Source organism: Globicephala melas, chromosome 7 (genome assembly GCF_963455315.2).
Source record: "Globicephala melas chromosome 7, mGloMel1.2, whole genome shotgun sequence".
In the NCBI taxonomy this organism is placed as follows: domain Eukaryota; kingdom Metazoa; phylum Chordata; class Mammalia; order Artiodactyla; family Delphinidae; genus Globicephala; species Globicephala melas.
This window is the reverse complement of record NC_083320.1, coordinates 103,020,444-103,041,824: the sequence shown is the minus strand read 5'-3', so window position 1 is coordinate 103,041,824 and position 21,381 is coordinate 103,020,444. Positions and strand designations below refer to the sequence as shown.

The 21,381-nt window shown below is 42.6% G+C and overlaps 1 protein-coding gene across 7 annotated transcripts in view; it reads left to right on the top strand.

The window, feature by feature from the left end:
• C7H2orf76 (chromosome 7 C2orf76 homolog) overlaps positions 1 to 21,381 on the top strand; it is an 86,452-nt gene that overhangs the window by 468 nt on the left and 64,603 nt on the right. Inside the window, exons 1-2 of one of the 7 annotated variants that reach the window (XM_060302540.2) lie at positions 1,944 to 1,981; positions 19,285 to 19,349. The exons of 3 other annotated variants lie outside the window; for them this stretch is intronic. The gene's annotated coding sequence lies outside the window, so the exon portion shown is untranslated. Of the gene's footprint in view, positions 1 to 1,936; positions 1,982 to 16,540; positions 19,350 to 21,171; positions 21,264 to 21,381 lie in introns of those variants that run through there. 3 more of the 7 variants (XM_060302537.2, XM_060302541.1, XM_060302538.2) reach the window with 3 other exon arrangements.

The following is a 21,381-nucleotide window of genomic DNA, read 5'->3' as shown; positions in this document are numbered from 1 at the left end:
AATTTTTGGCACGTTCTGTGGCTTGCTGGTGGCCGTAGTTTGCAGTCCTGTTTTGTTTGTGTGCAGTAATCCATCTGGTGCGTCAAAGTCAGGGACAGTGTTTTATTTGTCTGTACTTAACAGACTTGGCCCGGACTAGGTGCTCAGCAGATATCTGTTAAGTAAATGACTCCTTCATTCATGAATGCGTACTGAATGGTCGGGTATCTTGCGCAGTTCTAGACCTTGGGAATACAGCAGTGAATAAAACAGATAAATCCTTGCATTCCTGGAACTTACATTGGGGATAGTAGTGAATAACATAAGTTAAATAGTTTGCTAGGGGGATAGGGAGTTGGAAGTTTGCAGTTTTACATGGGGGGGGCGGGTGGAGGGTTAAGGGAAGGTAACATTTGAGAGAGCCCCTCAAGGAGAGGAGGGAGCATTCCAGGCAGAAAGTTAGTGTAAATGTGTGAGCAGGGAGTGAGGGAAAGATAGGAGATGAGGCTGGAGAGTTAAGGAGGTGGCAGGCTGGCTACATGATGCAGAACTTTGACTTTTATTCTGAGTGAAATGGGAAGTTAGAGGCTTCTGAGCAGAGAATGAGGAGACTGAGGGGGGCAGCTTTGCAAGGTTGTTACAGAGGCCGATGTTCTCCATGGGAGAACGGAACAGCACAGGTGGATGGGAGAGTTTGAGGGTGATGCCTAAGAGACCCAAAGAGAGAATTTTGTGGCAGCGGTTACAAAGGAGCTGGGTGCAAGGAGGGAACTGATGGAAAATAATTCTCTGGAGATCTTTCAAAAAAGAGAGACCATTCCTCTCCAATTCCTAATTTGTAACGAGATGAGTGGAGTACAAATCCACGCCCCCAGCCCCCCTCTCCCCCGTGCCATTAATTTATAGCTGAGGTGTTTAGACTAAAGAAAGTCTAGGTAGAAGCTTTCAGGTATAAGTTTCTAACTTAATAGAGGTCAGGCTTTGTGAAAAGGGAAGAAGTGGAGATGCAATAGCAGGGAACACATCTAATCTTCAAGTCTCTGAATAATCTTGTTTGAGAAAGCAAAGCCAAACTAACAAAAATTTTGGAATTAACTTTGGGGAAATTACATTTGAATTGTAAGAGATGTGAATGTCTTCCAAAATGACAGTTCAGAACTGTCTTCACTCCTAGGTTCAGATGGAGCTTGGATTCACTTTTGCTCCATCATCTGGTGCTTACAGCCTTCTTGATGGAAATTCAGATTATTCCCTGTGTGGGTCAGATTTGCAGTCAAATATATCTTCCAGTCAGTAGGTTTTAACACGAGGTTATTGTGTTTGGCACATCTGAAAAGATTAGGTACCTCTGATAATGTAATTTTGTTTATATTCCTCCAAGGTTGGCTGGTGTGATTGAGTTCTGAATGGAGCTAAACATTGCAGAGAGCACGGCTAGTGTTTTAAATTAACTTGGCAGTCTCCAGTTTAAGTGGGGTTGATTTGTTGGTTCCTTTTTTTGGAAGATACTCCACTTTCCTTAAAAACCAACCTTGCACATGGTGGTTTTGTGCCCAGGTTAGTCTACAAAAGTTGCTTAAAGCAACTAAAGTATGGAACTAGTAGGGATTGTGGATCCCAGGGAGCAGGGTGCTATGTGATCTTGACAAGGAGGAGAAGAGTGTTTTTCCTTGTTAGAGGGCCCAGCCTAGGCCAAGTTTTGAAATAGCTGAAGGCATGCTTTTTGTCTTACTGCTTCCTTCCCTCACTTCTCGGTGACCTATTTTTTGTAACCTCCATCTGTGGAAATACTGCCTTATGCCCTGCATTACCATCTCTAGTCTAGGGATTTGAAATGCCATTCAGCTTTTAGCATAGAGGGTAACAAGTCAGCAGCTGGGATTTAATTTTTAAAAGTAAATTTTAGAGTGTATTTGGGGTTAATAAATTGTATGAATTTTTTAATTCTATGTTTTGACAGTACTGGAAAGGAAATTGCTCTTCATATCCCGTGAAAAGACAAGTTCGTTGGCTCTGTTTATATCCTTTTAGCAACAATCACAGTTTGTAATTATTTTTTGTAATTATTTTCTTTATATTTATTTTAGTTTACTCTTCTACTGTCTGAGCCCCCTTGCCTACGTAAGCCAGGGAAGACAGGGATCACTGTGTATAAATGAACGCTCCGTCTCCAAGTGCCTGGCACTTGTTAGGCACTTAAATTTTGGGTGAATGAACAGAGTGCTTTCTTCTCTATGAAACATACTCCTTCTGATTAGCCATGAACTTAGAAACTAAGTTTATTAGAACTGAATGTGAAACTGTGGGTTAAAGTAGATGAACTCTTGTGCAAGGACCGTGTTACACCCCCGGCCTTGGAAACAGAACACCTGATATGTTAAGGGAAGATGGGAACCTGATGAGCCAGCTCGTTAGCCTGATTGACCGTTCTAGTTAGTGGAGAGGCCATTATCATTATTGCAGCTTGCCCTCACATCCTTGGGTTGCCAGTTTTGACTACTCACAGGCTTCACTTGCTGGGTCTCAGTGGAAAGCCAGATGGGCAAGTTATATTAACAGGTGAAAGCAGTTCTTGCCGGGTAGGTGTGGATAATAGTTTAATATTTCTTGGTATAAACGAAACCTCTAATTTCTAAGAGTAACCTAACCATTAAAATGTGAAAATCAATAAAAAGCTTTACAGTAAAGCTTCAGTAGAAGGCAAGGGTTAGAGTATTCACAAATGATGGATTATATTCATTTAGTATTTGTTTTCCAGTTTCTTGGAATGTGACTCCTGAGGCATGGCTCTACCAAAGCTGGGAGGAGAACAGTGTGTTTTAAAGGGAAGGAGGTGTTATTGAACCCAGCTGGGGTCTGCTCGCCCGATGGGCGGCAAAGCCAGTCTACTAACATGGGCTTGTGGTGAAGGAATGCACAGCGTTTACTGTACAGCAGGGCACCAAGCAAGGGAGTGGGAGAAGCCTCCTAGCCACTCCAACTTGATCTTTGAGTTAGGGGGGTTTTTAAAAGGGGAAGAACAAAGAGGCTGGGATTAATCATTGTTTTGTGACATTTCTTAATTGTAGTTTCTAGTTTTGGGAGTCAAGATGTCTCTGGTTTACCATTCTCTGGCCAGGTGGTCCATGGCTTGGGGATCTGTTAGCTCATCTTGCCCTGGAGAACCAAGCTGAGTTTGTACGTTAATGATGATGTCTATAATAGCAATTTTAGTACGCTAAAGATGTTATCAACAACAGCAATTGTAGTCATCTGACTCTGGTTGATTAGTGCTTAGTTAGCACAGGTTTGGGGTCTGAGGGGACAAGAAAGGGAATAAAATTTGGGGTAAAGATATTAATCATAAACTTGGTAAGGGAACTCGGTTTTAGGGGGACTTGGGTTCAGAGGCACTTGCGAAATGCTTCTGGGACAGGAATGGAGAGAGCTGGGCAGAGTTGGGCGCCTTTGTTTTGTGAAGGGTGGGGAGGTGACAGCTGAGGGGATGGCGTAAAAACGTACCATAGCTTTTCTTTCCTTTCTTTCTTCTTCTTTTTTTTTTTATTCCTTTTCCCCTCTTATGTGTCTTTTCCTTTTCTGATGATGTAACTGGTGAGGGGAGGCCTGGCAGCTGGAGGTCTCAACCAGCCCTTCCCCTTTGCCATTCTTTTCTTCCTTTGGGTGTTCGTATTCAGAGAAGTTGCAGCAAGTTGGGTGAGAGGAGAAGGGGTGTGTGTGTGGTTCTCACCTTTCCCCTCTCCTGATTTTGCCCAGCCAGCATGGCTCGGGGTCGGGGTTGGTTTGGGCTTAGTTGAGACATGGAGACCAGGGCTTGGATGGGGGTCAGGGTTCCTGGCGGAAAGTGTCCTACACTGGCCGGGAGTAAGGAAGGAAGGAAGGGAAGACTTTAGAGTTACTTATATGTAAGTTGGTCATGCAGTGGTCAAGTATTCTGTTTAGAAATACTTATGACTATGGGCAGGAATAATGAAGTGTTTTATGAAGTTATCTTGTGCTCAGTACTGTAGTTCTTGTTCAGCTTCATTAGAAGTATAAACTCTCTTCTAAATCTACATTGTCTTCCTCATCTTTGCCTATTAACCTAGCTCCTAGTTGCACATGACAAGCACTTGGTAAATGCTTTGGAACTAGGTTGTTAGAGATGATTTTTCTAGTGAGCTCTTTTATTGCCTGTCAACAAAAAAAATTAGAAATATTAAAATCTGATGACAAATGATTTGGCTGATAATGCTTTTGGAGATAATGCCATTTTAAAAAACTTTGTTTTGAGATAATGCCATTAAAAAAAAACACCTTATTTTTATTTTGAGATAATTGTAGATTTATGTGCTCCCCAGCTCCCCCAGCATGAGGGATCTTAGTTCCCCGACCAGGGATCGAACCTGTGCCCTCTTCAGTGGAAGCACTGGACCGCCAGGGAAGTCCCTATGTGCTCTTATTGTTAAATAACACAGAGATCCTTTGTACGCTTTACCCATTTATCCCAGTGGTAATGGCTTGTACAACTATAGTACATGCCACAAACAGTACATTGACATTGATATGTTGAGGATACAGAACATTTCCATCATCATCCTTATGTTGCCCTGTGATAGCCACAGCTGCTTCCCTCCTGCCCCTCCCCCTCCCCTGCTCCTGGCAGCCAGGAATGTGTTCTCTCTATTGCTATAATTTGTCATTTCAAGAATGCTCTATAAGTGAAATCACGTAGTTTGTAATCTTTTGGGATTGGCTTTTTTACTCAGCACAACTCTCCGGTGGTTCATCCAGATTGTTGTGTGTACCAGTAGTTCTTTCTTATTGCTGAGTGTATTCCATCATATGGATGAACCAGTTTGTTTAACCATTCACCTGTTGAAGGACAAAGCTGCTGCTAGTACAGAATCTGTACTCATGTACAGGGTTTTCTGTGAACATGTTTTCATTTTTCTGGGATAAATGCCCAGGAGTGCAAATCTGGGCCATATGGCCATTCCATGTTTGGTTTTGTAAGAAACCGCTGTTGTGGCTACACCCTTGTACATTCCTACCTTATACATTCCTACCAGCAGTGAATGAGAGATCCAGTTTCTCCATATCTTTGCCAGCATTTGGTGTTATCACTTTTTTATTTTAGGCATTCTGATAGGTGTGTAGTGGTATCTCATTATGGTTTAGATTTGCATTCCCTAATGACTAACGATGTTGAACATATTTTCATGTGTTTATTTGTGCAATCTGTATATCTCTTCTGTGAAATTTCTCTGTGTCTTTTGCACGTGTTTAAATTGGATTTTTTTTAATGTTGAATTTTGGGAGTTCTTAATATAGTCCAGATACTGTTCCTTTGTTGGATATGTGGTTTGCAAATGTTTTCTTCCAGTTTTTATTTTGTTTTTTCATCCTCTTAACAGTCTTTCACAGAGCATAAGTTGAAATCCAGTTCTTCCAATATTTTCTTTTGTGGATTACACTTTTGGTGTCAAGTCTAATAAATCTTTGCCTAGCCCTAGATCCTGAAGATTTTCTCCTATTTTTTGTAAAAGTTTTATAGTTTTGCATTTTAAAATTAACATAATGAGGTTTAGTTAATTTTTGTATAAGGTGTAAGATTTAGGTTGAGGTTCTCCCCCCCCCCTCCCCTGCCCCCTTGGATGTCTAATTGCTGCAGCACCATTTGTTGAAAAGATATCTTTCCTCTATTGAACTGATTTTGCACATTTGTCAGTAATCTATTGGGCATATTTATGTGGTCTTTTCTGGGTTCTGTCTTCTGTTGATCAATGTATCTATTCCTCCACCAGTACCACACAGTTCTGATTATTGTAGCTGTATAATAAGTCTTGACATTGGGTAAAGCAATTCTTCCTACTTTATTCTTTTTCAAAATTGTTTTAGCTATTCTAGTTATTTTCCCAATCCATATGAATTTTAGAATAATCTTGTCCGTGTCTACAAAAGAAAAAATCTTGCTGTGATTTTGAACAGAAATTGTGTTAAACTTGCATATCAATTTGGAGAGAATTGATATTTTTACCATGTCTATGAACACAGCATGTTTCTCCATTTATTTTGATCTTTGTTTCTTTCATCAGCAGTTTGTAGTTTTCAGTGTAAGTCCTGTGCATGTTTTGGTAGATTTATACCTGAACATTTAATTGTTTTTGAGTGATTGCAAATGGTATTATACTTTTAATTGTGTCCATGTGTTCATTACTAGTATATAGAAATACGATTGTTTTTTTGTATTTGTACAGTTGTTTATCTTGGATCCTGTGACTTTGCTGAATTCACTTATTCTAGAAGTGTTTTTTTTTTTTTTTTTTTGTGTTTGTTAGATTCCTGTTCCTTGGCATTTTCTATGTAGATTCATTTGCAGATAGGGACAGTTTAATTTCTGACATATGTGCCTTTTATTTCCTTTTCTTGCCTTATTGCACTGACTAGAACTTCCAGCCCTATGTTGAATGAGTGATGAGAGTGGATATCCTTGCCTTGTTCCTGATCTTCGGGGGAGGGCATTCAGTCTTTTACCATTAAGTGTAATGTTAGCTGTGGGTTATTTTGTAGGTGCCCTTTATCAAGTTGAGGAAGTTCCCCTCTCTTTCTGAGAATTCTCATTATGAATGAATGTTGAAATTTGTCAGATACTTTTTCTGCATCAATTGGTATGATTTTGTGATTTTTTTTTCTTTAGTTTGTTAATGTGGTAGATTACATTGCTTGCTTTTTGAATATTGAACTAGACTTGCTTCCCTGGAAGAAACCCCACTTGGTCGTGGTGTATAATTCTTTGTGTATATTGTTGAATTCTATTTGCTAATATTTTAAGGATGTTTATGTCTGTATTCATAAGGGATATTGGTCTGTGGTTTTCTTTTTTATAATGTCTTTGTCTGGTGTGTTATCCTGTAACTATTAGCTTCATAAAATGAATTAGGAAATGTTCCCTCCTCTTCTGTTTTCTAGAAGTGATTGTGTAGAATTGATGTTAATTCTTTAAGTGTTTTGTAGAATTCTCCAGTGAAACCTACTGGGCCTGGTGATTTTTCTTGTGGGAGTTTCAAAATTCTGAATTCAGTTTCCTTCATAGTTCCCATTCAGGTTATCTATTTCATATTGGATTAGCAGTAGTAGTTTGTGTTTTTCAGGGAATTGACCCATTTTATCTAAGTTGTGAAATGTGCATATGTAGGTTTGTTCATAGTATTCCCTTACTACCCTCACGGTGTATGCAGACTCTTTGATGATATTCTCTGTTTTGTTTCTGATATTGGTCATTTACATCTTCTCTCTTTTTTTGCCAGTCTTGCACAGGATTTGTCAATTTTTTTGATCTTTCTAAAGAACTAGCTCTTTTTTCATTGACTTCTCTTTACCATTTTTCTATTTTCAACTTTATTGATTTCTGTTCTTTATTATTTCTTTCCTTCTGCCTACTTTGGGTTGTTTTGCTTTTCTTTTTCTAGGTTCTTGAGGTGAGAGCTTCCTGACTCTCCACCGGGCCCCCTCTGACACTACCTGCTTTGTTAAATTAACATTTGTTAAGTGGAGCACAGATTGCTGGATGGTGAGCTGTGGCCAGCAGAGGACCATAGAGAAATTGAAATAGAGAAGTTTATGACTCACAGGTCCTGGAGGGAGTACATGGCACTCCTCGAGGGGCCAGATGGCGAGTCAAGACTGGGTGCAGAGAGAGAGAGAGAGCAACAGGGCCTGGAGCACATGGCTTTATTAGGGTCTATGGGTGGAATGCTTTGGGGTTCCCAGGTTAAGGCCAGATTGGTCAATCCAGATGGGAAGTACAGGGTTCTAGTAAGCTCCATGGGGGTTTTATCTAAGGGGTGTGTAAGGGGCAGGCCCTGGGAGGCAGGGGAAACTGGTGATCACAGGGGCTGTTGGAGAAGTCATATCAGGAGCTCGTATTTGCTTGTGACTCTGAGGGCTGCTATCTAGGGCACATGCTTGCATGAGGGGGCAAGTTTCAGTTTAAGGTCCCTACGGGCCACACAGCCAGCAAAATGGATGCCGAGGTAGCAATACTGTGGAGTAGCTAAACTCTCCACAGCGCCCCAGTGTGGAAGGGGAAGGCCTTTTATTACTGTGGAGGTGGAAGTCTGAGCTCTGCAGGTGGTCTCCACTGACTCTGAGATGCAGGGAGTCAAGCTCATTATTGTCCAGCTCCCTACTCAGCCTTCTCTGTTGTGACCCTGGCAGGGGCTGGGGCTCCTCATTAAAGCCTGGGAAGGGTAGACGTCTAGGCTCTAGCTCTGCCTTTGCTCATGGCAGTGGGGCTGCAGTTTTTTATGTGATTTCTGGCTGGATTCGAGGGCTCATTTGTCTAAAAGTTTTCTGTCTTGGCTAGGCTGTCCCTTTCCTGGTCCTTTGGTTAGAGAGAGCAGGCTTTGTTCAAGCTTTTTTTTTTTTTTTTCCGGGCACCTGTTCGTGTTTCTGGGTTGCTGACTTCTTCAGCTCTGTGTCTGAGACATATGAAAACCCAGGGACCACTCCACCATGCTGTTCCTCAGGTCTACAGATCCCTGGCCAGTCTGCCACCCTCCCTCCACTTTTTTGATCCTCTTATGTTTGTTTTATAGATAATGTCCAGGATTTTTAGTTGTACTTTAGCAGGAAGCATAGGGAAAAGTACATCTACTCCATCTTCCCAGAAGCAGAGAACAGTACCGCTTAAAAATCATTAGTATTATTTTCTCTGTGAATTACACTAGATTCTGAATTTGTAACTTAAGTTCTGGCTATTAAAGGTGAATACAGACTCATTGTTCTCCATTCTTTTCAGGAGAGCATTAGTTCTGTTTTGGCTATGTGAAAGCTGTTACATGTGGTTAAGCTTGAAACTTACCAAATTCAATAGCAGGATATTTTTCTTCTGAAGAAGCCAAGTGGTAGGGGAATATAGCCAATATTTTATAATAACTATAAATGGAGTAGAACCTTTAAAAAATGTACAGTGGTAACTTATATAATATTGTATAGCAACTATACTTAAATGAAAAAAAAAACAAAGCCAACTGGTCAGATACTTATTGGTTTGCCATTAAAAGTGAGTTCCAGTAAGGCCAAATTCAACTTTAGCTAGTGCTTGTATAATGTACATTTTAAAATATTACCTTAGAAACAGTTTATTTTAAAAAGCATCCTTCCTGGGATGAGTGATACAAAAAGTAAGTTTTGAATTTATCTTAACAGTACTTTCTGATTAAGTGTGAAAGTAATGGGAACGTTGCTCCAGTGAAACTGGTTGTTCTGTATTAGAGTCTGCCAAATACATTATTTGTGTGATATAATAGGTAGCTCTTGATGGAAGTCACAAGACGTTATGTTCTGGTCTTGGCTCTGCTACTGAGTTAGCATCATTGTTCTTGACTCACACATCCTTTGTTTCCTCATCTGTAAAATGGGGACACTTGGACCTGCTTTGCTGATAGGTAATTGAGGATTATTAATGATGTTTCTAAAGCATTTAACACAATGTTTGACACATGCTGAGTAGCTATTATTGTCATCATTAATGCTGTTTATTAAAGCAGAAACCTTGAAGCAAATTCATAACAAAATTAGAGGTTAAAGAACTTGCTCCTATCCTCATTATAAGGTCGTAGAGTTGAGACTGAGGAGTCTGTGGCTTTTCTTCATTGACTCCATTATAATTTTTCAGGAACTGTTTGCAGTACCATTTAACATGGATTGGTGTAATAACAGACAGTTTTTTTTTTTTTTTTTTTTTTTGGCCTGTTTGAGTTGGGTTCCTGGACCCAGTTCCAATGTGTGTGTGTGGAGACTTCCCCACATCAACAATCAGTTCTTGGATGCTAGCAGGTATACAAAAGTTCAACTCATTTCTGACACTGTCTGCCCAGAGGTAGAATCGGATTCCATAGACAAAGGGCTCAGTCCCACAAGACCTCCCTCCACTTCAGAGACCAGTCACAAGTTGTTACCTGTGCTTTTGACCAGCTACAGATTGGAGGTTCTGATGATTCCTCCAATTCAGGATGCCAATTGCAAGTCCAGGTTGTAACCTATACTTCTGATTAACTGGCCGTAAATCAGAGGTTCCCACGACTCCCTCTTGGGGTTCACTTAGTTTGTTAGAAGGGCTCCCAGAACTCAGGGAAACCTGTTTACTCACTAGATTACTGATTTATTATAAAAGGATATAAATCAACAGCCAGATGAGATACGAAGGTCAAGGTCCTGAACAAAGGGGCTTCTGTCCTCATGGTGGATGGGGCCAAGCATGGGGGCATGTGGAAGTGTTCTGGTTTCCCAATGTGGAAGCTCTCTGAAAAGGTCCAAAAAGCTGTCCTTTTGGGTTTTTTATGGAGGCTTTGTTACGTAGTCATGATTGACTAAATCACTGGCCAGTGGTGATTGACTCAACTTCCGGCAGAGAGTGGGACTGAAAGTTGGTTCTCCTGACAACCAGCCCCCGCCTTTGGGTGGGATCCCGAAAGTCACCTTCCCTGAAGTGTTTTCAGGAACTGAGGACAAGAGACCAAATATCATCCCATCGTTCAGGAAATTCCAAGAGTTTTGGGAGCTGTGAGCCAGGAACTGTGGATGAAGACCAAATATATATTTTTCCTGCAAATCACAATAATGCAGTGGTAGTGAGGCTTCACTGTAACTCTAGTTCATGTTTTAATAATGAGGTTACTTTTGAAAATGAAAGTTTTAGTTTAAGCAAACATAATGTTAAAACAGTCACTTTTGCCCCTTTACCCACCACCTCCCTCTGTAAGAACACCTTTCCCTTCTATATATGCCTTTGCACCTTGGCATTTGTATTAGTCTCTTGGGGTTGCTATAACAAAGTATCACAAAGTGGGTGGCTTAAGACAACAGATATTTATTGTCCCACAGTTCTGGAGGCTAGAAGTCCAAAATCAGTGAGCAGGGTTGATTCCTTCTGAGGGCTGTGAGGGGGAATCTGTTCCATGCCTCTCTCTTAGCTTCTGGTAGCCCCAGGCATTCCTTGGCTTGTAGGTGCATCACTTCAGTCCACCATCTTCGCATGGTGTTTTCCTGTGTTTCTGTCTTCACAAGGCCCTCTTCTTTTATAAGGACACTGGTCATATTGGATATGAGGCCCAGCCTACTCCAGTATGATCTCACCTTAATGAGTCACGTCTTCAACAACTGTATTTACAAATAAGGTCACATTCTGAGGTCCTGGGTGGGAGTTAGGACTTCAACATGTTTTTTTAGGGGGGACACAGTACAACCCGCAACAGCATTCATCTAAAAATCAGAAATAAGCAAATTGGTACTAAAAACACAGCCCTTTTTGCCTCATGCATTATTGTGTCACAGTGGGGGGAAAACTGAGAGCAAAGGAGGACTAAGTGGGGTTGAGTCAGTCAGGAAAGGTCCTTCTGATGAGGTGACATTTACATTGAGAACAGAAGGACAGGGAAGATCCAGTAAAGCAAGCATGTTTCAAGCTAGGGAACAACCTGTGTAAAGACCAGAAATAGCTCAATGTGTTGGAAGAAGTGAAAGGGGCCAGTGTCACTGTTGTGTGGTGGCCCGGGGGAGATGGGGTCTGGGGCCAAATCATGCAGGGACTTGCTGGCCATGATGATGAGTTCAATTCTTTACTTTAGGGGTTCTGGGGAGCCTTTGAAGAATTTTAAGCAGGGGAGACATACTCAGATTTACATATTTAGAAGATCACTCCCGCTGCTATATGCCACATGGATTGAGGGGACCACACTGGTGGTGGAAAGACCAATTGGGAAGCTTTTCTGTTTTTCCAATAGAGACAAAGACAGTGGAGGCTTGGACTAGTGTAGCAGTAAGGGAGATGGAGAGAAATGGGGAAATTCAAGGTATGTTTTGGGGAAAGAGCTGAGAAGGTTTGCTGATGGGTTAGCTAGAGAGTTGGGAAAGGAGGAATCCTTTGCTGATGGCTTGAGTAACTCAGTGAATGATTGTATAATCGACTGAGATGGGGAAATCAGGGTTGGGGGTAGGTGTGAGATTTAAACTGCCAAGTTCAGCTTGGGGTATGTTAAATGTTAAATGCCTGGTGATATCTAAGTAGAGAAGTTAAGTAGCCAACCCAGTTTCGACCTCAGGGCTGGAAATGTGTTTGAGAGAGTTGTCAGAGGAGCACTAACATTTCAAGTTCTTAAAGAGGAGAGGAGCCTGGAAGAGATATAGAAAAGGAGCAGTGCAGTAAGAGACAGCTGGAGAAAGTGGTGTCACAGAGGCAGAGAAGGATGAGCAAGTTCTTCAGCCGTGTTGAGTGCTTCTGAGAAGTTGAGTGTGATCTTCCTTCACTGACGTCAAAGTGATATGAAGATAAGGACAGAGACATGCTCAGTGGATCTAACCTTGTGCCATTTTAACTGAGGGGTGTTACGCGGGCCTCTCACTGTTGTGGCCTCTCCCGTTGCGGAGCACAGGCTCCGGACGCGCAGGCTCAGCGGCCATGGCTCACGGGCCCAGCTGCTCCACGGCATGTGGGATCTTCCTGGACCGGGGCACGAACCCGCATCCTCTGCATCGGCAGGCGGACTCTCAACCAGTGCGCCACCAGGGAAGCCCTTGATAGGTGTTTTGTAGGAGAGGTACAGGAGCTGGGACAGATGTTCTGATACACTTGTTGGTGATGGTTATCGTTGTGGTCAGGGCCATCTGTCAGGGGTGGCAAATTCAGGAGTCAGTTAAATTTAAGGTGCTTATACCAGTTTGGGGGAACCTTGTCAGGGTATTCTGCTTCATGAGAACTGCTCTGGGGCAATTCTGAAAGATAAAAGATAGTTAACGAATGATCCTTTCCACCCCCATCTCCTGGGGCACAAGTTGTTCTCTCCCCAGGTGGTGAGGTTACTTCCCTCCCTCCACCTCCACAAAAATGTGTGTGTCCCATTCCAGAAGCTATAACTTCACCTTTTTTCTAATCAACTCCTATTCCCTGAAGGGAGTTTTTATAAAACTTATGGGGACCCATTAGGTCCCCCACTCTGGCCTGAAGCGTACTCCACGGATGTGATCTACGTCATTGTTAGTCCAACAAGAGAATCCAGGAAGCTGAACCAGAGTTATGTTCAAATCCCCTAAGCCCCCTTTTGGCCACCTTGCCACATGGAAGATGTACCAGTCAGGCTGGCTGGGGGTACCTGAAGGGGAAAGAAAGAAGCATTATGCACAGGAACGGTCTGGGTGGAATCCCAGGATTTCACACTGGTCTCTATAACTGCCCCTCTGCTCTCTTCCTCTTTGTCCTGATCATTTCCCAGGAAACAGCAGAGAGAGGATGATCCCTTTCTGGGGATAGCTGTGTTCAGTGAACCAACTGCCATTCTAGGGTGTGTTCCAGGAGGAGATGAGGGAGGTAGAGTGAGAATTCTTTTTTAGTTGATTTCTTAGGCGGCGGTTTCAGTGCTTAACAGTCCCAAGTAGCTGTGGGTGTTAGGGAGGTTTGGGAGGTCTGCTGTGTTGGGAAGAAAGAAATTTTCTTCTACTCTTCTGAGGATTGTTTCCACGATCCACAGCCCTTTAGAGAAGTGTCTTTGATCTGCCACTCTGTGGTTTTCTAAGAGGTAGATCAAATAGCTGGGCCTTTTGCAACAGCTCAAGAGTAAGTAAAACCTAAGATTCACCTATGGGAATATTAGCCAGAGCTATGGGAACAGCCTTCAGTTCTGCCACTGAGCAGAGTGAACATGTCTGGTTTTGGTTTTTCACAGCTGGAGCTCGGCTGAACATTCACAGTAGGCCAGTGGACACTGCTGGGTTTCAGCTTAGCCAAACCATCTGTGAACTAGGTCCAGGCAGTTAGGGGAACCTTGCTGTGAACAGAGGGTCCTGTTGAGTCAGTAACTTTGCTTCAAGTGGTGGAGTGAAGAAGAAAGTTTTCCCCAAAGGGAAAGCTGCCACTTTTCCAAATCAGACTGATACGCACATAGGGCTCAACTTGCTAAGTTGTTAAACATATCATTTCCATTTGATAAGGGAACCTGTTTGGTTCTGCCCATCTTATTAGTCATTGAGCTGGAGTTGACTCACTCCCGAATGGGAATATTAGGCTGAAGAATCACAAGCTGTGTCAGGGGGGTGAGGAGCCCAAGACCCAAAGGGGCCTCTGGGTGGAGGCTGACTTCCCTTTGCTAGAGGCTCCAGTTCGCAAAATCATCAGCCACAGTGACTGGTACCTCAAAGGGGTTGTCGGGTTGTAGGGCCCGAAGGTAGAGATGTACCGCAGCTTGCTAGACCACTTTCAATGCAGCTGATTGGTTTGGGCTCCACTCAGGATACGGCCTTGTAGGTTAAAAGACCAAGTAGAGTGTCCAAGTGAGGACTTTATCAATCAGGGTTCAACTGGAGAAGCAGCAGAACCAGTAGAAGACAAAATACAGAACACACACACACATACCACACACATATCACACGAGGAACTGGCTTACTCCATGGTGGGGACTGACTAAGTAGGTTAGACGTTCAGAGGCCGGTAGTCAGGAAGGGCCCATGAGGAGCAGGCCGGACCCTACAGACACCAGCTGAGGCTCATGGTCTCAAGCAGTGCTCAGGAGGGAGGACCCCGGGGAAGGGAGAGCAAGTGCAGACCCCACTGTGATTTAGAGTCTGAGTTCAGGGATGCCTAAGTCCTCCTAAAGGGCTTCTAACAGATTAAGTCAGGCCCGCCCAGGAGAATCTCCCTTTTGATTAATTTAAGGTAAGCTGATTATGGACTTTAATTACATCTACAAAATGTGTATGCTACAAAGTACATACAAAATATGCTTCTTCCTCTAACATTCAGGAGGAAATATCCCTTGTGGCTCAGAGTAACCAGAAGCATACCAGAAAGGTCATTCTGGGGACCGTAGCTCCGCCTGGCCACACTGACACATCACAGAGCCATCCCAGGCACACACGGTCTCCAATACCCAAAGAGACCAACGAGGTGCTAGGGTTCTTTCTTGGTGGTAGGAGGCTGAGGAGACAGCTGTTGTTCCTTGATGGCCAAAGGGATTGGGCATTCTGAATCCACCCACATAATCCCAAGAAACTTTACTTGTTGAGTAGAGCCCTGGATTTAGCTGGTGGAGGTGTGATAACAGCACGGGACCATTGAGACTGAGGTCTCTGACTTGCCAACCAACAGGACATTTTTTATATGTTGAAAACCTTGAACATCAGTGGATAGGGCAATTGTATGACGTCCCAACCCACGCACTGATGACAAACGGCAGGGGAGCTTCTCCCACTAGCATTTCTCTACCTATAGCTCTTCCTGATGGGGGAGAATCTCCTTTGGCACTGTAGACAGGGAAGTATAAGGATATATATATATATGCATCATTTGTACAATCAGATGTAGAAACAACAACAGTACTTTGAATTGGCCTGAAGCATCCCATCTACTCCCTCATGTTAGTTTCCTTTCCCTGCTGTGAATCGTGTCCATATCCCACTAGCTGAATCTGAGTACCTCCTCCTGCACAGGGCCAGGTAGGACAGACGTGGGTGCCTGTATCCACAGAGCCATAAACATTTGAGTCCCTCCTTTCCCTGAAGTTCCTCAGTATGCTTGGGTGCATAAGGCCTTCAGTCTCTCTTGGGGACAGAGAGACCTCAGGCTACCCCTAATGCTCCTCCTTAAAGCAGATGTCAGGGTAGGGGGCAAGAGGAGGGATCAGGGTTACAGAGGGGGAGAGGAGCTCTGTGCCAGTTAGCAAGGCACACATATGTTTAGTTTCATATGACCCGGTGGCTATTCATGGCTCACCTTAATGAATTTTTCAGTTACCCAAGAGCTCTAGACCCCCATTGATGACATAATTTGTTTCGGCTCTGGGGACTCTACTTAACAGCTACAGCCTCATTGCCTCTCATCTGGAGCCACAGGGCTTGCGCCTCATTGCCATGGTTGCATCCCTTCCCCTCCCACCCCAAGGAGAGTGATCAACAACCAAAGGGCCGTTGGGCAGTTTGTTTCAATCCTCACTTTTGCTGCTCATCCTCTAAAGGTTAATTAACCCTTACAACCCCACACCCACCACTTGGACAAGAACATTTGCTTCTGGATCCCAGGGAATCTTCTTATACGCCCTAAACCCGTGGGACCTTTGTCTTTTCTGTTCCAGAAAGCCATGTTTCTGCCAGCATCCCATCCTTGTCACACACTGTCAAGAACTGTGAAGAGTCTTGGGATTTTATCCTACTCAGAAGCTGACAGATCAGCCTGTCACAGTTTACATGGAACTCCTGGGTCTGAGACAAGGGACTGCATTACAGCACAGCCAATAGCATGAGCTCCCTGTTTGTGTCATTTCCTCTTGTCCCATGAGTCCACAGCTGTAGAACCCTGAGTTTAGCTAATCCAAATATTTTATAAAGAACTGCAAGCAGGGACTCCCCTGGTGGCCCAGTGGTTAAGACTCCGTGCTTCCATTGCAGGGGGCACGGGTTCGATCCCTGCTCGGGGAACTAAGATCCCGCATGCCACATGGTGCAGTCAGTAAATAAATAAATAAATAAATGTACTGTTGAAAAGATAACGTAGCAACACTTAAAAAAAAAAAAAAAAAAAGAACTGCAAGCGAACCTGCCTAAACTTAGCCCAGAGAGAGACGTTATTTTTATTATAGTGGACAACAAACCAACCTGCCCTCTATTCTGGAGGGAGAGAATATCTCTGTCTTCCTGGGTTGTTTGCTATACACACATCCTTGAAAAGATATCTGAGAGCTAGAGCAGCCAGCGCCTCTGCTCGCAAGACGTGCAGAAGTGTGAGAGCGCCATGGAGAATCATCTCCCGCACACACTGTACAAGGATTAACATTCTCACTGATGATTGTGTATCAAGAAAAATCAAATTTACGTTCAGTGTACCTTGTTTAAAACAAAAAGGAAAGTGCATGAAATATTCTTTCCAAATGGTTAAGTCTCAAACCCTTTGGAAAACTCAACTGCCCAGAATAGTTAGTTCTCTGAGAGTCTTACCTGCTGTGAGCAGAGAAAACAGATTATGATTTTGTGTATTCTCCTCAAATTGAAGGTCACAGAGGCAGGTCTGTGGAATTGTAGGTGTTGATTTGTCAGTGGGTGGTGTACTCAGGGTGAACAGCAAGGGTTTATTTACTAGAATTGATGGACTGACTCTTCCTCAGGAAAGGCCAGCTGCTAATGTCATCTTGCAGTAAAGCAGTTATAGCATGGAGAAGTATTTGTGTGGTCGTCTGATTTGACTAATATTTGTTTTGCACCTCCTATGTTATCTTAAGCACCTAAGGTGTGAGACTTTATTTTTTTAAACTATCTTAAAAATGGCTGAGGTCAAAGACTTTACATCTTTCGTAAGTTAGTACATTGAAAATCTCTTTCTCAAAAGTTTCACGTCAGTGAAAGATGAATAAATTGAGTTTTCTAATATAATAGGGTTTTTTTATAATTAAAAAAATATATTTATTTGGCTGCGTTGGGTCTTCGTTGCTGCACACAGGCTTTCTCTAGTTGCGGCGAGCAGGGGCTACTCTTCATTGCAGTGCACGGGCTTCTCATTGCGGTGGCTTCTTTCGTTACAGAGCATGGGCTCTAGGCACGCGGGCTTCTGTAGTTGTGGCGTGTGGGCTCAGTAGTTGTGGTTCGCGGGCTCTAGAGCGCGGGCTCAGTAGTTGTGGTGCACGGGCTTTGTTGCTCCGCGGCATGTGGGATCCTCCTGGACCAGGGCTTGAACCCATGTCCCCTGCCTTGGCAGGCAGATTCTTAACCACTGCATCATGAGGGAAGTCCCTATAGTAGGGTTTTGATATGAATTATACAACTAAACATTTGGAAGAAAAAGACCAAGAGGTTTTCAAATGTTTATTTGATCCTCACGTGGTCCTACTCTATACATGTGTAGTTTCATTTCTCAAAAATTATGCTTTTGAAAATTTTTAAAGCAAATTTCTGTTAACTTTTTTCTTTTTATTATAATGACAAGCTTTTGGTATTTCATTGTTACCAAGATCTATTTTTAGAATAAAATTTTGTTTTCCGTTTAAAAGTTTAAAAAAAATTATGCTTTTGAAGTAGGCCAGAATAGATAAATGGAATTAACATTTTAGGCATAGTCTTAAATGTGACTTGATTATAATTTGTCATTCTTATGAACTTTAGTTACTGATTTGCCAAGGTTGTATCTCTCTTTAAAACATTTCTCATTCACCTACTTAGCAGTGTGCTAGGTGGTCAGTATTTTTAAGAAGAGTAATAAAGAGAATGTAGGGTTTTTTCCTCTCCCTCTCTGGAGGTTTTTTCCCTCTCCCTTAAACAACTTTTTAAGGGGTTAAATGACATATTTGGATGATATTTAGTAGTACATATGTTTATTTACTCCAACATCATTGTCAGAATCATTTACATATTGAGTAATGATGAATCTTAGCAGAACTCTTCTTTTTCCTACTTTTATACCTGATCATCTATGCCAGTTTAGTTTCCTCATGTATAAGAACAATAAACTGTATTTCTTCTTTTTATTGATTTGTTTCAAAAGGAAGGCAAATAGACTCTTTGCCCTGTAATATTAGTTCCTAAATCTAGAGGAAAATTAAGCATTTAGTGTGAGTAATACACATATATATTTTGTTAGTTTTTTGAAAGTTGTACCTTTTTCATATGGGTAAGACAAGGTTTAAAGCAAACTTCATATATGACAATTTTGATTTTACAGTACTTAAATTTAGGGAGTAGATATAACTTTACAAAATATTGTAGTTTTTCAAAAGGTTTCACCTTAGGAGTCTGTTAATTTTCAAGTCGCGTACACCCTTCTCCTGCCTGTTGTGGAAAGGAAAGTCAGCCAGTGCACTCTTTTGCCTGGTGGTTGTAAAATCGTCTCCATGCTAACTGCCCGAGTGCTGAGTGCTTTTCTACACTTAAAGCTTCTAACTCTTAAGGACATTTTGGATTGTCTTCCATTCTCGGACAAAAAGGTCAAGAGCATGCTTTCTTCAAATACTGGAAAGCACTTTTTTTTCTTTTTTCTTTTTGGTAATACAGTCAGTCCTCATTATTCACAGATTGTGTATTTGTGAGTTCGCCTACTCACTAAAATTTACTTGTGAGTGAAAGCAATACTCAGGCACTTTCTTGGTCATTCCCCGATGCGCATTCCCCAATGACACACTTGAGTCAACAAAATTCATGTTACCAGCTGAGGTCAAACCAGGCAACTTGCTGCCATCTTGTTTCAGCTCATATTGTAAACAGTTGTCTGCATTGTGCCTTATTTAGTGCCATGCTTTTCACATTTTTATGCTTCTTGTTGGTGATGTCACTGTTTAAAATGACCCCCAAACGTAGTGCCATCTAGTGTTCCTAAGTGCAAGAGGGCTGCGTGTGCCTTACAGAGAAAATCCGTGCATCAGGTAAGCTTTGTTCAGGCATGACTTGTAATACTGTTGACTGTGAGTTCAGCGTTTATGAATCAACAATATATGTCAAATAAGGTGTCTTTAAACAGAAATGCACATAAAACAAGGTTATGTATTTATTGGCTGATGAAAATGTTGTGGCTAGAGGAACCAGAGGCTCCCCAGAACCTGGTCCTGTATTTCCCTAGGAGCAGTGGTTCGGTATTCACGAATTCAGTGTTCACGAACACTTTACAGACATTATCCACTGCGAGTAATCAGAATTGGCTGTAGTTACTTTTTATCCACTGTGAGTAACCAGAATTGGCTGTAGTTACTTTTTATCCACTGCGAGTAACCAGAATTGGCTGTAGTTACTTTTTTTGTTGTTTTTAGCTGAGAGAAGTCATCAATGGAGTATTTTATGCATTTGCATGTTTTGTGCTTATCATAATGCTGGGCTCTGAGCTTTTCGTTCAGCTCAGGAGGCACCCCCCACCAAGGTGGTTTACAGCTCTTTAGCTCAGAACTTTGCCTGGGGGAGAGGAGCCAGCTGAGAGCTGAGAGGTGTTAGGCTGTTAGGGAACCTGGCTTGCAGCTTGTCTGGACTTTCCCTGACCATTCCATGCTGAATTTCCACCTTCCCTGCTCACGCTGCTGGATCCTGGGCCGTAAAAAGCAGCTTCAACCTGACCTGTAAGGCTGGTCCAGGAGGGGAGGGTGCTGGACTACATCTATTCTTGGCTCTGATGATGCAGCGGTTACCTGTCAGGGACGTGGGAGCTCCGTGTGAGGTCATTCCTGCATGGGTTTTGTGTTTGCTTTGCTTGTTCTTAAGAGTTTTGCTTTGCTTTGGTTATGGGTTTTTCTTCATTATCTCAAACCAGCTGGGTAAAGTACCAGCCAGAACAGGTTTTTTTAGGCAGGGAAGTTTAATGACCTTCCTAAGCCCTAGGCACTGTTACTTTTAAGATCTCCACCCTACATCGTAAAAAATGGACCTATATCCTGTATTAAATCTAACATATAATTATAAGTAGGGTTGAGTTGCTTTTGAAATGTTATGTGTTGTAGGTAGTTACTTAAATGTTAATTTTGATTTTTAAAGGTTTTCATATTCTGGAGCAATAAGGTTTTTCTTCAGGTCTCAAACATTTTCATGACCTGGAAAAGCTCATAGACGCTGGGTAGTATGTCTGTAGTGCAGGACTGATGTGTCAGGAGGAATTCCAGTGTTCCTCAGCCCTGCAGTTATCCAGACATTGATGGGGGCTCTGATGTGCCTCATGAAACACATGCTGCTGGGTTTACAAAAATAAACCATGAACAGATGACTGCAGTATGACATGGTCAGGTGCTGTGGGGGGACCAAGCTGAGCTGGGGCAGAGGAGGAGCTGACTGTGATGCTGTCCTGGAGCAGGTGGTCCCAGGCCGGGTTTTGGGGGCTGCCTGTGTGGTAAGGTGAAGAGGCGAGGGGCACAGGGAGTTTGGGGAAAAGCTGGCGGTGGAAAGGCGTAGAAGAGGCTTGGAACAGCCTGGTACGTGGGGAAATCATGGGCAGTTGTTGCTGCTGGGGTGACATGCGCAAAGTGGGTTGTGGTGGTGACGAATACCATCACAGGGGTGGGGAGGGGCTGAGTATGGAAGGCCTTTCGTGCACCTTGGACAGGTGTAGACTCATCCTGGGCACGTGACCTGCTCCCCGTGCCCCTCACTGCTGAATACTTTTCGGGTTTAGTTGACGTCCCTCAATACGTATCAGTAGTGTAACTAAGTTTCTGACCCTCTCTGTTCTATATAGTGTTTGATAAGTTCTCTTTTGTTTGCTTTGTTCAGTTAGCTCTTTTTTCTTAAAGGAAGTAGAAATACTTTAGCTTTAAAAGTAACTTTTTGTTGCTGTATACCACATACATCAGGAAAGTGCAAATGTAAGTATACAAGGAAATTAGCCTAATTTCAAAACACATAATCATTATGAAAACATCAAGCAATATTAAAGATATATAAAACAAGTAACAGGAAAGAGCTAATATTCACTAATATGTC